Raw genomic sequence first — 15,398 nt, 5'->3', positions numbered from 1 at the left:
AGCTTATCAACCGTGATAATAATCATCAATAGCTTTTACGCAAAAAAGAAGATTAATCTTATTAAAACAAATATACAACTGATGAAGGACTTATTGTAGTATCAATATAAATTAACTTTTATCAACAAAATCACTTTTGGTTCGATTTTAGATTCGTTTAAAAAATTGACAAGTATGATCTTTAGATAGAACGCACTTACTTGAAAAGCTTCAACCGATATGTAAACTTATCTTTCATAATTAAAGAATTTATTTTATTGCGAATCAAAGAATCTCATCACATTGCGTAAAAACAAGTTGTAATTAAATTGTAAGTAATTATGTCAGTTTATATAGAACCTCGTTTTCAATTGGAATAAAATTGATTAGTGTAATAGAAATAAGTGAATTATGCAATTAAATACTATTTTCTCTATTATTAATCGATTTTCGTAAGAAGCACCCTCGGTGTTGTTTCGTAAACGTTGCATATGCAATACATAAGCAAACATAAAGAGCATCAAAATAAAACGGATCTGTTGTGAAACTCGCCTTTCCAGCAGATGGCACAGCACAAAAGTAAGCTTTCTCACGAAAGCGTACTTTTTTCTTAGTTGTGCTTTCATACTGAATAATCAACTATTCCACTTGTATCTCAATGTATCACGTACGTCATATTATACATTAAGTTGGTACAAAACCTTTTTCTTTCCAATTTTTCTTACTTACTGGTATTTGCTACTATTTGTTACTAGCACTACAGTGTTTCAATTTATTGAAACAATTATATTATTCATAATATTTTAGTCGTTACAGATGCTTGAATTTTATTGACATCAATTTTTTATTTCTTAATGTTAAATTATTCGCTTTTTCCAGATTAGTCAGATGCAATTTAATAATGAAAAGTTGAAAGATGAAATATACTCGACGAGATGAAAATAGGTAATTTAAAATAGGAATAATATAAAGGAATGAAATTATTAGAGAGCTTCAACATTAATAAATTTGAATGAAGAGGGAAGCATTGCTGGAGCAATTCATCTCTGCCGAATCTCTCCATTAAACAGACCTCGTCAAAAGAGTAATAGCTATTTGTTAATCAACGAATAAGAAAGACATGAATATAACTTGGTATATACAGTTTACTTCTACATATGCAGCCCATACACAGGCTCCAACGTGATCTAGCAGGAACGTTGCTCAAATGCGCTTATTCTTTATCTTTTACGAGCATCGAGTATTATGTGCACCTATCTCGGGTCAAGTTTGAGCGATGAGACTAGACCTTGATCTCGATTCAATGTCATCGACTGGTTTTATAAAGCTTGAACTCGATTCCATTTCATCTGATCGTGATTGACACTGGAAGGAAGAAACGAATAAGAATATCGACCCCAAGTATAAACCCAGCAAAGTGAAAATGGAAAATGAAAAATAGTTTTATCACAGTAAGGAGAAAACTATTTTTATAATTACAAAAATCGAATGTTTTCATACTGCACGGTTATATTATTACAAATTAATTGCATCGACATAAAAGAGAAATCGTGGAAATGAAAAATTAAAGGAATATTGAAATGCCATAAACGACGGTAAGCGCAGAATATGCGTTAAGGTTAAGATAGGTGAAAAAGGTGAATAAGAATTTATAATAGAAAAGCTGGTCGGCGCAGTTGGATTTACCGTAATTATTAAAATTCTTTGACTAAGATGACGTCAATCCTAGATACTAGGTATGGAGTATTCGAGTGAGAAGAAAAGAGGCTGTGGACAGATTGGACTGGAGCCCGAATTGTATGATTTCACGAGGCATCGCAAATCGGGGTCTTTTTCTACATTTTCAGCCCTCTAGGATAAACCTGAAGAAAGGCAGTTTTCGAAGACAAGCGTGCAGTACGTGGCACTTGATACTCGTTAATGCGATTGGGGGAAAGCAGCTGGATAGCGTTGTTGGATCATCTTTACTTATATGTACAGCTCATTACCGTACGATGGCAATTTGATGAATATTTAATACATAAATTTATACGACACGAATACAGATAATACACTGAAGTTTCCCTTTTATAAATATAGGCGATTTTGTTGAGTCGGAAAAACTATACACATAAATGCAAATTAGATTCTAAATAATTTAATTACTAGAAAATTTCAGAATTTACTCTCTAACATAATAACGTTGGATTCGCAAAACTAAAATAGCCAGTAAAATTTTCTCTCTGGTAAAATATCCTTCTCGTCTCGTTCCTCTTCTTCATTATCCGATTTTACCCTTTTCCATTTTAGGCAGCACTTAATCATTCCTGTTTATACGGTAATTATCTATCTAGTTAGAGAGTCTTAAATTTTTGTTGCAACGATTTTCAGGTAAATAAATTCCAATCAACAAAACTTATTGTTTTGTAGTTAAATTGTATACATAAAATTATATCTACAGCCAGAATGAGAGGGCTCGAATGTAATATATTGTTCACTGAAAATTAACTTCAGTCTCAGTAAGGTAAATGCAGAGAAGTTTCCTATTAAGAAATATTGTGTTACATTTTTTTTAATTAATTATAAATAACTAGTTTGTTAGAAACTATTGCAAAGAGCCGTATTTAAGCATGCACAGAATTTGTTATGATAGATTTGCATAATCGCCGTAGCTTTATTGGATGAAAATGAAATTACGCATTCAAGAATAATAACAGTGCTGGGTTTTCGAGAAAGGTATCTCGTACACCACTTTATATTTTAAAGTATCTGCTCGTTGCATACTGAAGAACGAATACTGATAAAACTGGTCAGCAATAAATGACTCGACGTCGTATAATAATTATTTTCTGAAACAGTGTGATAATCTCGATATCGTAGATCTTAAATCTAATGCATATCTGCGTAATTACTTATTTCCAAATATTATAATATTTTGTTCATGTAAACTGTAAGGCAATAAGGTATATTGATGTACATATTTTTCTTTAGATTTTAAAAGTGTTAATATTTTAAAACAAATACAACCGAAGCATAGTAAGTAATTTGTGTAATTTTCTATTTAAAATAAAAAATATATGCACACGCGCGCGCGTAAATAATGACAAATAGTTGAAAATTCATATAAGATGGTCAGTTTCTTGTCCTTATAATTATATCAACATACAAACACTTTTAAAAAAATCTTCGTGATAAACCCTACTACAAAAGTAAACAGTGATTGCAATATTCTAAATAAATACATTAGTGTCCATAAATGTAAATCAATTCAATACAAGGTATGAGTCTGACTGAAGTAGTGTACGTGAACGCTACATACACAAAACCACATATTTGTTAAACTTCCTCTGATTTAAAATCCAAATATCTCATAAATGTTTGCATTAAGTGGCACATATTCATATAGTGTTTTGAAAAGTTCTCCAGGTCAATTTTAGGAATATGTAATAAAAAATAGAAGATTTCATTTGAAAATACATCGATGGTCTTGAAATCATAAATAGTATTATCTTGAAAATAAAATTATTCAATCAATAACGTACATTTACTTAAACTATAACCAATTTATCACTCAAAATCATTTTAACATATATTCAACTGTAACAAAGATGTCTTTTAGTAACAGAGTTTGCTAAGACACTCTGTTTACAAATTATAATTAATTAAATATACACCTCACAAGAGGTACGTTTCGAATTCATTAAAATAAAAATTAAAGTTGTTAAAATGTTCTTAATTTATGCATTAACGCTATCTCTGCATTACGAAGCTTCACTGCAGTGCAGCAGAATAAGTGGGCGTACTGTATCAGAATGAAATGCAGTACTCCCGCTCCTAATTCTTTAAAATCAATAGGAAAAATGTTCAATTGTTAATTACCTTAAAGGAAGAAACAAAGAAACAGTGAAAGGAAACGTGACATATATGCCTACGCATATAACACAATTATTTATAGCTCAACAAATTGGTCACTAATATTTGTTTCGTTTTGGGTGATCCCTTCGACCTCATTCTTCTTGAGAAAACTACGCCTGCGATTTCGCAATCGTTTTTCTCGGATTACTCGGAACCCGTGTTCGAGTTTCGAGTTGAATGAAAGCCTCTTTATAGAGCGCCAAGACACAGTGTTTATAAATGTCAGCGTTAAGCGATGTGTGTCAATGCGTTGCCTATTCAATGTGTTAGTTTTTGCGTGCCTCACGAGTATTGGTGAAATGTATACGCACGCATCAGAGTCGACCAACGCGATATCCAGTTTCACACGTACGCCTATACTTTGTTTTTCTGCCAACGATAAAGCATACATAAACCGTATCACCGCCTTATTAAAAAAACAGCATAAATATTGCCCCAGAAAACTTTAACCTAATGCCAAAAATGTGATTTCAAAGCAAAATCCATTAGCGTTTACCAACTTTGTCACTCGGTATCTTCCAGCATATGTTCTTACCAACCACCGGCTACAATATTTTGTTAACAAAAAGAAAACAATCGAAAAAAAAGGAAAAAGTGCAAAATCACCCATTAACATTTACCAAGCAATAAAAATCAGCGTAAAGCAGAAATTTATAGTTATCGACATCTGCTTGCTCGAAGCAGAAAGAAAAGCTAGACTTGGAGGTATATAAAGAGGATCTTTATGTTTTCGGGAGGAGATTGAAGTTACGATCGTAAAAAAAGAAGAGAGGAAGAAAGACAAAAAATTCATAGTCAGCCGTTCTCCGGAAAGTTCTTCGACGCATCTGTCGCTGAAAGACATAGGACAAGGAGAGCATATTTTGGCGGGCTAAAGTGGCACGCGTAATACTACATGAGAGTATGGGACGCGTTCCTCGAATATTCTCTATCGCGTGGATCAAAATCTTTTCATGCTGGTGAAGCCGAAAAAAGAGCACGGTGCTGGCGTATTTTTCTTATAGTCACAGAAGAGGACTATAGTTTAGTGGCACAGAATCGTTGATCCAAGAACGAAGCAAAAGGCTCTGTAACCCAAGCTAAATAAGCCAGTGCAAGAGAGGTTGAGGAGAAGCGGCTTAGCTGGTCGGTTGGTAGGCGCTGCGAGGTAGTATAGGCAGACACCCAGAGTTTAAGTTATAGGTGTATATGTATAGGTATAGGTAAGTAGAGGCTGGCAGGCGTATACGTGGCCGCAGGCAGGCTAGCCGCTAGCAGGCTGCCAGGCAAACGTAGACACGAGACACCGCTAAACGAGCGAGAGAGAGAGAGAGAGAGAGAGAGAGAGAGAGATGGTCTCTGGCCAACGACCCGACGGCCTAGTTTTAAAAACCAAAACAAACCTGGGACCTACACGAATGTTCCAAAGCATTCTCTATCTTCGTTGCTACTGTTGCGATTTTGTCACACACACGCGCGAGCGTTAGAGGAATAGACAAGGCGAACGACAGCCGAATAAGCAACGGTCGATGTGCGCGCACCTGCGATTCAAACCCCCCCCCCCCCCCTCCCTCTTGCTCTCTCTTATTCCTTCTATTCTCTTCTACCTCCATCCACGTCTTCCTCCTCTTCTTTCCCGTTTTCCCTTTAAGCAGCCCACCCTTATACGACTTTCGACCCCATTCCAACGCACGCTTTTACGACCTCGTAAAACCACACTTTTTTTTATCTACGTGAGAGCTTTGAAAGATGTACGCAGACCGATTGAAAAGTCGCAGGATTTAACGAGCGATTCGCCAAACTCTGACGATCGACTGTTCGAGCAACGGTTTTCCCTTAACGAAATTCTCCCATCGTAATCTACTATAAAAATTTATCAATGTCGATTGATGTCGTTTATAGCAATCACCTCAATTAACCAATTCATTTTCCAGGATATTATAAAGATGTGAAAAGATTTCCCCTCGAGTATTTCTAATGAAGTTATTCTGTTTAAGGAAACTCTTAGATGCGTGACTAGAAGCTTCTTAAAGTTTTTTCTTTACTTTACAATATAGTTTCGTTAATTTGTCTTTACTTATTCCAATTTGATAAAAAATATTTTTAGGAACTATATGTGATAGCTGATAATATCATATGATTATGATTTACTTCCGCATAAAAGAGAGAGCCCCTACTAATAACTTAATATTTTTATTCTAAAAGTTTTAGTTCACCCATACAATCAAACAACGTACGTATTTTGTATATCGCATAAGAAACAAGAAATTACCCTTTATTAGTTGTGAATGGCAATCACTCTAATAAATTCATGCGAGGTCCAAATTATATTTGCTTATCTCGATGTGTATTAGGATCTCCTTTAAATAGTGATCTTTTAAACATATATGCTAGTTTGCACTGAATATAATTTAACGAAGGATTCAAAATTGAATTTTCGTACGGCTTGCGATGTATGTCCAGAATGCTCAAATTCCAAGGAACCACTTGGGGTATGTTATGTACTACGTTGGGTTGGACATACTTTCTTCTCTCGTCGCCACGCAAATTTCAAGCTCCGTTGGCAACTTCGTTTGTTTATCTATTCAACAGAAATACATGACCGGCCATTGACGTAACGACTGTTATGCGCACGTTTCTGCTACTTTCTGCTTATATTGCAGCTTACCTCTAACCTACCCTTAATAATTATATTTATGTATCAACCTTATAGAAGATTTCTTTTAACTAAGGATTAAATCTATATAAAGGCTCTCGGATCATTTTAAAAAAATGTGACTTGACTTTTTCTTTCACTTATGCCTTTAACTATCACTGCTTAATATAAATGTTGATTTATCTCAAATAATCCCGCTAACTATGTTTAATACTAAATTAAGCGGAATATTGCAAGATACTATAAGTGCTTATAATCAAATAACGCAAAACCTCTTACATTCCGCTGTTAGAAGAGAATCCTGTGTTGGTCATTATGCATCGTAAAAAGTGCAGAAAGTACAAAAGGTATAGCTAAAAGAAAAAAACCTCTAGCGAACCGGCGTGCTCTAGAAATTACTTTAATTTAATTTAACGGGCGACAAAAGATAAAGCTCTCTGTATGTCCCTGCGCTCATAATTTATCTCAATTTTTTATTTCCTAGTACAGCAGTTGTGTTTAATTAGTACATGAAGTAATTAAAATTATATTCGTATATTTGTAACATCAAGTACTTTACGATCATTCAATATTAAAAGTACAAATACAATCTAGAATAAATCTTAAAAGATAGATAATTGATCAATTATTTCTGATCTAAACTCTTTGACTACTATAGTTATTTCTAATCACTCGAACACTTAACCTCTCTCTTAACCCTTCGATACTCCTGAGTTACTGTCTAACAGTAAACCTCTGTCAACCATCTAGGAATTAGAAAATTTATTTTTTATACATACCACAGTAGTACTCGGTTATAATAATAATCTAGTAACACATTATATAAAAATGATATAAATAAATTATAAAAAATATTCAATTGATTTTTTTTATTTATAAAACTGTAGAGAGAAGGTGCAGCCGCTACCTTGAATGAGCTGTAAAATAGGAAAATATCATCATCTTGACTTATATTAATCGCAGAATATTATTTTTATTTAGCTTGTAATATAGCATTTCTCTGCCCTGCTACAATTTTTACTTGAAAAGTTATATATGGTTTCTTTTAATTAGATTATTGAAGGTTAGCTTAAGTGCATAGTGCAAATTGGCTATTTTTGTATGAAGACATAAGAAAAATCAATCTGCACAGTGTTGCAGCTCGATTCGCGATAATAATTTACAACCAATCCTCGTATATGTATATGACTAATGCTTATAGCTGTCAGAAGGTCATTGTTCTACAACTACAGCCCTATCTAATCAGCACTAGTCGTTAAAATGGCCGTTGACCGATTATCAATACCTAATCTCTAATAACCAGTTAGCGATATGTGGGAAATGCGATTGCAATGATTCCTATTCAGCAAATTGAACGACGCATTATCTGTTTCAAACCACAACTTTTTAAAATTGTTACGTAACTTAATTAAGAAATTAAACAATAGATTATTGATGAGCAAATTCAATTTTGGTTTTAAATTTTTTGCCGGATGGAGATTGTATTGCAAGAATAACGCTAAACGAGCAAATGTATTGCAGTTTTGTTTAGAATATGATTTATAATATAAGATCAATAGATTTTATTGGTCTTATATTAATCTCTTATAACTGAATATGAAAGAAGTTGCTGTGGTAACTTAATTATAGCAGCATTTATATTTAGCTCTAAAGCATTAAATATTTAAACCTTACATAAAATGAAAATTGTAGAAAGTAGTGAAAGTTCACATAAGACTCAAAATGAAAATGTAAAACCAATGAGAGAAAGAGAGAGAACGAGAGAGAGAGAGAGAGAGAGAGAGAGAGAGAGAGAGAGGGACAAAATTTTCTGAATTTTTAAAAGAAACATTAGTTCTCAAATACACTCACAGTTTATAAAACGCGTGAGAAATCTCGTAAGAAACGCGCAATGAGATTAAAATTAATAATTTGAAACTATATAATTCAGCAATGAAAACGCATTTTTTTTTTAACAGAAAACGAATACGATCACAATTCTTCCCGTAAAAATTACTCTAATATTATTAGTTCTCAAAAGTACTGAAAGTAGCTAGGGGCTGAATGTATGAGTAATAATTGTAATTAATAATAACCTGCTTTTGTATAAGTTCTTTTACTCTCTTACGTGAAACGTCGGTACTTTAAAGCAAGAAAAGAAATGTGAGCCAACGATTTACCGTTTTGTAATTACCATGCACAAAGTATAATATTTACAGTATGCAGTACAGCCATCGCAGACATAGTATGCTAGGCCGTAAGGCTGCTGTCACAGAACCGAGGGTCCGTTCTAAGGGTGCCAACCCAAAAATCTAGATAGAGGATTTTCACACACACACACACATGTTAGAAAAAAATTTATTTTAGATTCTTGACACATTTATCCATACAAAATAAGAAACGATTGCGCAGTAAACAAAATAAAATATCTCGTAGGTAGTAAAGCCATATATTCAGATATAAATAAATTTATAAATAAGTAAAAATATTGCTAGAATTTTTATTACAATAATAGATTCTAAAGAAATATAATTCAAACGTTTTACTCGTTGCGTGGGAAAATGTGATATTACGTTAAAATTAATAGGAAAAAAAGCGGTGACCAAATGTAGCAACAATAGTTATTATAGCATTCATATGTTGAGCTTAGTATGAATTTGAATCTATTTTGAAGTAACGCACTTCGCAGTAACCTAGTTCGACCATGGCAAGGTATTCCGGAGGCATCGAACTGCCAGCTTTGTTTAGAAAGTGCACACATGCACGCACGTACGAATGTACATCTCAGTGGTGTCTGTGCTACGAGCTTCGCCTTTAACGATGGACTGAATCACGTGACCAGCACTATACTATATCGCACGACCAGATGCCACTATATTTATTATTGTACACCTTGATGATCGCTCGCAGGTGCCCATCCGCTTCATTGTCTGCACTTTCTACATCTATGCGACCGTTTTTCTCGAATTCTTTACTGGTATATTTAGCTAATACTTATTCATTAAGTATTCGACAATAGGCGTTTGTGAATATTATTAAAAGACTTATAATCATCGAAGTTCATTACTTTTGATTATTTCTATCTTTAAAATAAAAAATTCAATATCGAATTATATTCTCTTTGTACCAGAGTGAAAGCTTTAATGGATGATGATACACCTGAATATTATTATTGGGAGCGAATTATAAAAATACTTTAAAATTTGTAAAATGCAAGCACTTTACAGATGTCACCATTCTCCTAAATAGACTGTACAAAATTTTCAATTTAATTTCATCGTAAACTCTGAGCTACATTATTTTCGTGTTGGTTGTGACCATTACCATTTGCATTTTAATATTTATTTCTATCAATTTATAAGTTTTCACTTTATACAACCTTATTTTTCATCGAATTTATTCTTTATGAATCTCTCTATGGCGTTACAAAAATCGATTAATGATAAAAAATTTTCAAGATTATGTTTCAACAATTTCCATCTTATAAATGTATTAATAACACGAAAATTAAATAACAAATCGATCTCTATAATGGCATAGAGGAACGTTTAATGAATAAAATAAGTATATATATATATATAAAGAAAACTGACGGAAAACAATACCTTAATTTGAAAACTTGTTTTAACGTTTTGGCGACTGAAATGTCGGTATCCATGACCTACTTAAAGCTCCGTCTTGCCAATTACTGTCGTTACTCGTCTCGGGCATAATTCTTTTTTATTCACTAATAAATAGTTTTCAAAATCGTCATCGTTTTTAAACACATAAAATCTTACCTATATTATATATGCGTTACTACGTAAATTTGCTTCAATATCGATCGCGTCGTTACTATACAAAGGAAATATTTAAATGCAAGTTGCTATCGAGTTGAATCTCTATTTTTTATTTAGAATTCCACCTTTAAATTATCTCTTAACTGAATTTTTTATTCGATAAGTCATTTATATAAATTTACACCTTCAAAGCGCCACCCAGGTTACAGCAGCTGTCACTCCGACCTTAGACAACGCGCTACCTGGGCATTGACTCCACTAATATCGCATAACCTTGGTAGCTTTAAAGTTATCGAACCAAGATTCTCCAGTTAAATAATAATTTATAGAATTTAAAAATGAAAATTCTATTTTTTCTACACTCTCTCAAATAAATCATGCAATTTTTTTAAAACCTACATGGATGTTAAGTTGTACATAAAAAAATAATTAAATCATGATGTCACAAGGGAGTCATTACATATAATACTTATACTGATGTCGATCCTGTTTGTAACAGTATAGTTTTTTAAAGCTAATAATAATACGTGAATGATAAGGAATGCTGAGATTGCAAACAATACAAAAATCCACGCATAAAGCTTTCTGCATAGATATACACAATTGTAAAACAGAAACCGGGCTGTAGCGTTATCGTTTCACTGATAGCTCAAGCTAAACGCGAGTCACGTAATAGTTAGGGTCAACGTATCCACTAGCTTTATGCAATTGCACGTTGGTATGCTATGAATAGCTTGAGGTAGCGATATATACGAACGTTACTTGTTACGAACAAATCAAAACTTTTCTCACTTTATAGTTTAATTTTCCTTGCATTATATCTGCACTTTATCTAACTAAAATTTTTGCAACTTTTTCCGTCTATTTTTTATCATTGCAGGAGGCAATACTTGGGCTTAATAAAATCATATGAGTTTAAAATCAATTTTTCCTATTACTGTAAGAAAAAAGAGGGGGAGGGGGTGATAGAGAGTATTCTACTGATAGGCGCATACACAGGATCGATTAATTCCTCTCCTCGTCTAAGGTCCACGAGAAACCCTCTGTAATTGTCAGTCCCGGCGAGGCAATGCGCTAGAAAACCCAAAATGTAGCGATAGCGGTAGAAGTTTGCATGCCGTTATTGCTCGTGCAATGGTGGTAGTGGAAATGGCGGTGGTCTGGACATAGATGGAAGCTTGACAAGCGCATATAGGGTTCCTAGGCTCTATAGGAAGTAGAAAGACAGGGCAATAGTGCAGCAGGCATGCGCAGCTTGAAATCGAAAGTACACGCCCACCAGGGCAATGCCGCCTCTGAACCTACACCCCCGCTTTCCCAGCTAGCCCCACGGTCAATGTAGGGATCCTCAACCTTCAAACACCATCCCCCATTTCTCTACCCCCAGCTATGCAGAGTTAGTAGTGCAGCAGATACAACTGTGCATTGGCAGTGGCTTTGGTAATACAGTTGCAGGCCACAACGTTACTCAGCACTCAGCTACTGTGCCAATCAAATCTTGTAGTCAGTCTCCAACCTTAGAGCAACAATGTAGCTCGGTACTCAACTGTCTAAAGCCTCGACGGAACCAAATCTGAAGGAATTTATGCTTCTCTTATGCACATCTCTCATTCTTCCTCTTACCAACTGTACTCTCCTTCATAATACTTTAAATGCATTTGTATTGGCGTTCGTACATATAGATAATGTGTACAGCTTATGAGTTTTTGTAATGTAACTTTATTAGGGGAGTTTTTTAATTAAAATATTTTCATTTTTATCTCTTTTATAATGTATTCTTGTTTTTTAGTGAGATAAGTAAAGTATATATTTTTTGGATTAACTCTATTAATAATGTAGCAGCCTGTGACACATTATCCTTAGACACACAGGAATTTAGGATTGGGCAGGGCAGTGTACTCTTCATTTTTGCAATGCATTTTGATTCTTTGTAAATACTGGCTTCTGGACACGCGCATAAGTACGTGTCAGTCTTTTCTAACTTGTTCGTTGACTAAAGCCTCATTCACGGTCGTCGTCCTACAAACCCAAACTGATCAAAACAAGTTTTTCATGAGGATCCCTCCTGAGGACACAGGATTATCCTTTTTAGGGTACCTTCGATGTATTTCTGTCCGACTCCGCGAGCTGGTTTCAACTTGCATAAAACTCTTGGTAAATACAGAAACCAGGTGACTCGTTTGTCTCTTAAACAATATCATTTTCATCATCGATAATTATAGCTTTAAAAAAAATCTATTGTTCTTATTGAATAATATTTGTCATGACAAGTTTCAACTTTATTGGATTTTTTATTACGTTTATTCTACAAATATTTTAATCAATGCTAACCTGTACGGGGCTGCCTTATTTTTGGGAAACTTTTTAACTTATTATTAGAATATTTTTACATTTTTTAGTGAATTTAATTATGACAAAGCTGATATTGCCCGGACGCCTAATAACATACTTTCGAAATCAGAAATATTATAAGTTTTAACACCAAAACCAATGCACTTGTTGACTTTTAAATATCACTGTATACAAATTATTTTGAAGCTTTATGATTTTATTTAAAACTACTTTCAAATATGAGTGAGAATGTCAAAATCTCTACAAGTAGTTCTTATTAATGCTATAAAGGTGAAGGTACGTTTTCCAACTTAAATCTTTTGATAAACGCTTGCATGAATCATATAATGCTGCGTACATTGCTATAGCAAAATCTTTTCAATTGAAGTTTAAATTTTGTTAATTTAATGCTGCCTTTATAATTTTAATTTTGGCCATCTGTTATTCATAACTATCACGCACTTCCAGAATTAGGTATAGGCTTATATTTCACAATATTTTTATGATGGCCAATAAAATTATGCAACGAAGAAATTGAATACTGGTGTTTGGTTTCAATTTATCGAGTACACACACATACAGCGTACAATAATCGTTGGATATATACGATAGGTTGACTCACATTTTTAATCACTACAATATGGCTGCTGCGTTAAAACATAATACATCATAAACATTTATTTTAAATTTAGAATTTAGATTAAAAAACTTCTGATATAATGAAAGTTGTACTTTTCAGCTGCTGGTTTATTTCGATGATAAAAAGAATCCACAGAACTGTAAATAATTTCTACGCCCAGATATACACGTCAAGTTTTACACAAGTTTTATATGATTGTATTTCTTATTTGGATCAAAACGTAAAATGGCTCAACCACACTTAGCTATTTGATAAAGCTAGCAGTTTGCAATCTACGGTATATTTTGTATCACAGGCGTTTAATGTGTACATAGTTTGTGCAATATATATACTAGACAAGAATTTCTTTAATATTCAAAGGAAGAGTGTATGCATCAAACATGATAGAATTATTACAGGCCGGGCGAAAATTGAATACACTCCAGCTTTGCCCCTAACTGAATTTCAGAAGCTTTAATTAAATTGTGTGTTGTTGTAGATTTCAATGAATACATTATGCCATGGAAAGCCATTAGGGATGCTTATTAAGTGACATCTATGACATCAGTTTGACATAGTTTTACTATTTTATTGCTTTTACAATAATGTAAGAGACAATAAATTAATAATAGAGACATAATGCCTATAAGCGTTTGGGGTATTCTATACCCCACTCGACAAATTGTTTCTTTGAACATTTTGCAATTAGTTGAGATGTCAAGCCATTTTATATGTAATAGAAGTAACTTTTAAATAAATTTGTAGATTGTAATCTTAATGCATAAAAATGTTTCTATCAATTTATTATTTGAGATTGCAATAATTTCTTTCGAAAACAATGTGACCAAATAATGAGCATATATGATTTCTTTTCGTTTTTCATTAAAAGTTTACCACAAAATATTTTAAAAAATTAATAGTTTTCGTTTTCAGTATTAATTTTCAATTTTGTTGAAAATTCATTTTTTACATGTAAAGATTGATGTCCTTATTGCTTTTTGCTTCTCCTACTTTCTTTGTCGATATAGAAAAAATGAAAAATTTAGGGCAAATAAAATGTATATAGATTTTTTTTAACTTTTGAAGTTAATACTTCAATAATTCTTAAAGAATCATTATAAGATTTTTAACTCTGTGTAAAATTTAACGTCCTTACTACCGAGAACAAAAACTTCCATTTATAATGTGATAATTCAATCACTTACCTCAACGACGTCCGATGCTCCAATTAGTGTAAACATACCAGTTTTAATAATATAATAACAGACTAAAACTACATCTTTGACACAGCGTCATATTCAATTTGCATTAACCTATTCTTCTCGATCTTGACAGCGTATTAAACGTTAAAATAAAATTTTACCACAGTGCAAGTATTTTAGACGACGTATTTTGCAAAAATATTACCAAATTTTCTCAATTCTTTGTCTCAAATTGATCATACACATTTGACCTGGCTCAATTTATTTGATAAGATAGGATAGTCCATTTACATAGTCTCAACTCTTAACCTTTTATTAACTTTATGAATTCCTATAAATGAATTGCTCTTAGAATGTTACTTAACTTTTTCCGCCATACCGATATCTTAGCTTATTAAATCTAATTACTTTCAATTGAATTCACTTTTATCTATCGCCTTGCTTCATGAAAATATATGTGACTGCGTGCTAATTAGGATATGCTTGCTTAATTGGGCCATTTACCTTAACTACTTGTTTATTTAGTGCAATGGTTTAACCGCGACCTTGAGTTAAATGTAGTATACTCATGCGAGCTCCATTCATCTGTATGAATGAGTCATATGTCAAAATTTTGAAGCAAAACTTTAACGAATGCTAATAAAAATAACTAACAGTTTTTTTAATTAATAAATTATCTTGTCAAGTATTTTATATATACCAACCATTAATAATGATATAATTACTGAGTGGGGCATTATAGTTTAGTTAATACAAAACGTTACAGTGTGAATACAATTTAATTGTAGCAAATACTCTTACATAAATCACACGCATCTCTATGTACATATAAATTTACAATTAATATTTTGATTTTCATACGTGTCTTCGATCACGTGAACATATGAATATTTTAATAGAAGACAAGAACAATACTATAAAAAGCACTATGAACATTCTCAGAAAAAAAAAGAGCCGCTATTAATACGTAGAGAACAGCT

Source organism: Prorops nasuta, unplaced genomic scaffold, assembly GCF_024137725.1.
Source record: "Prorops nasuta isolate Cenicafe-Biocafe unplaced genomic scaffold, Cenicafe_Pnas_1.2 PNAS00004, whole genome shotgun sequence".
Classification (NCBI taxonomy): domain Eukaryota; kingdom Metazoa; phylum Arthropoda; class Insecta; order Hymenoptera; family Bethylidae; genus Prorops; species Prorops nasuta.
Note: the sequence above shows the minus strand (reverse complement) of the source record.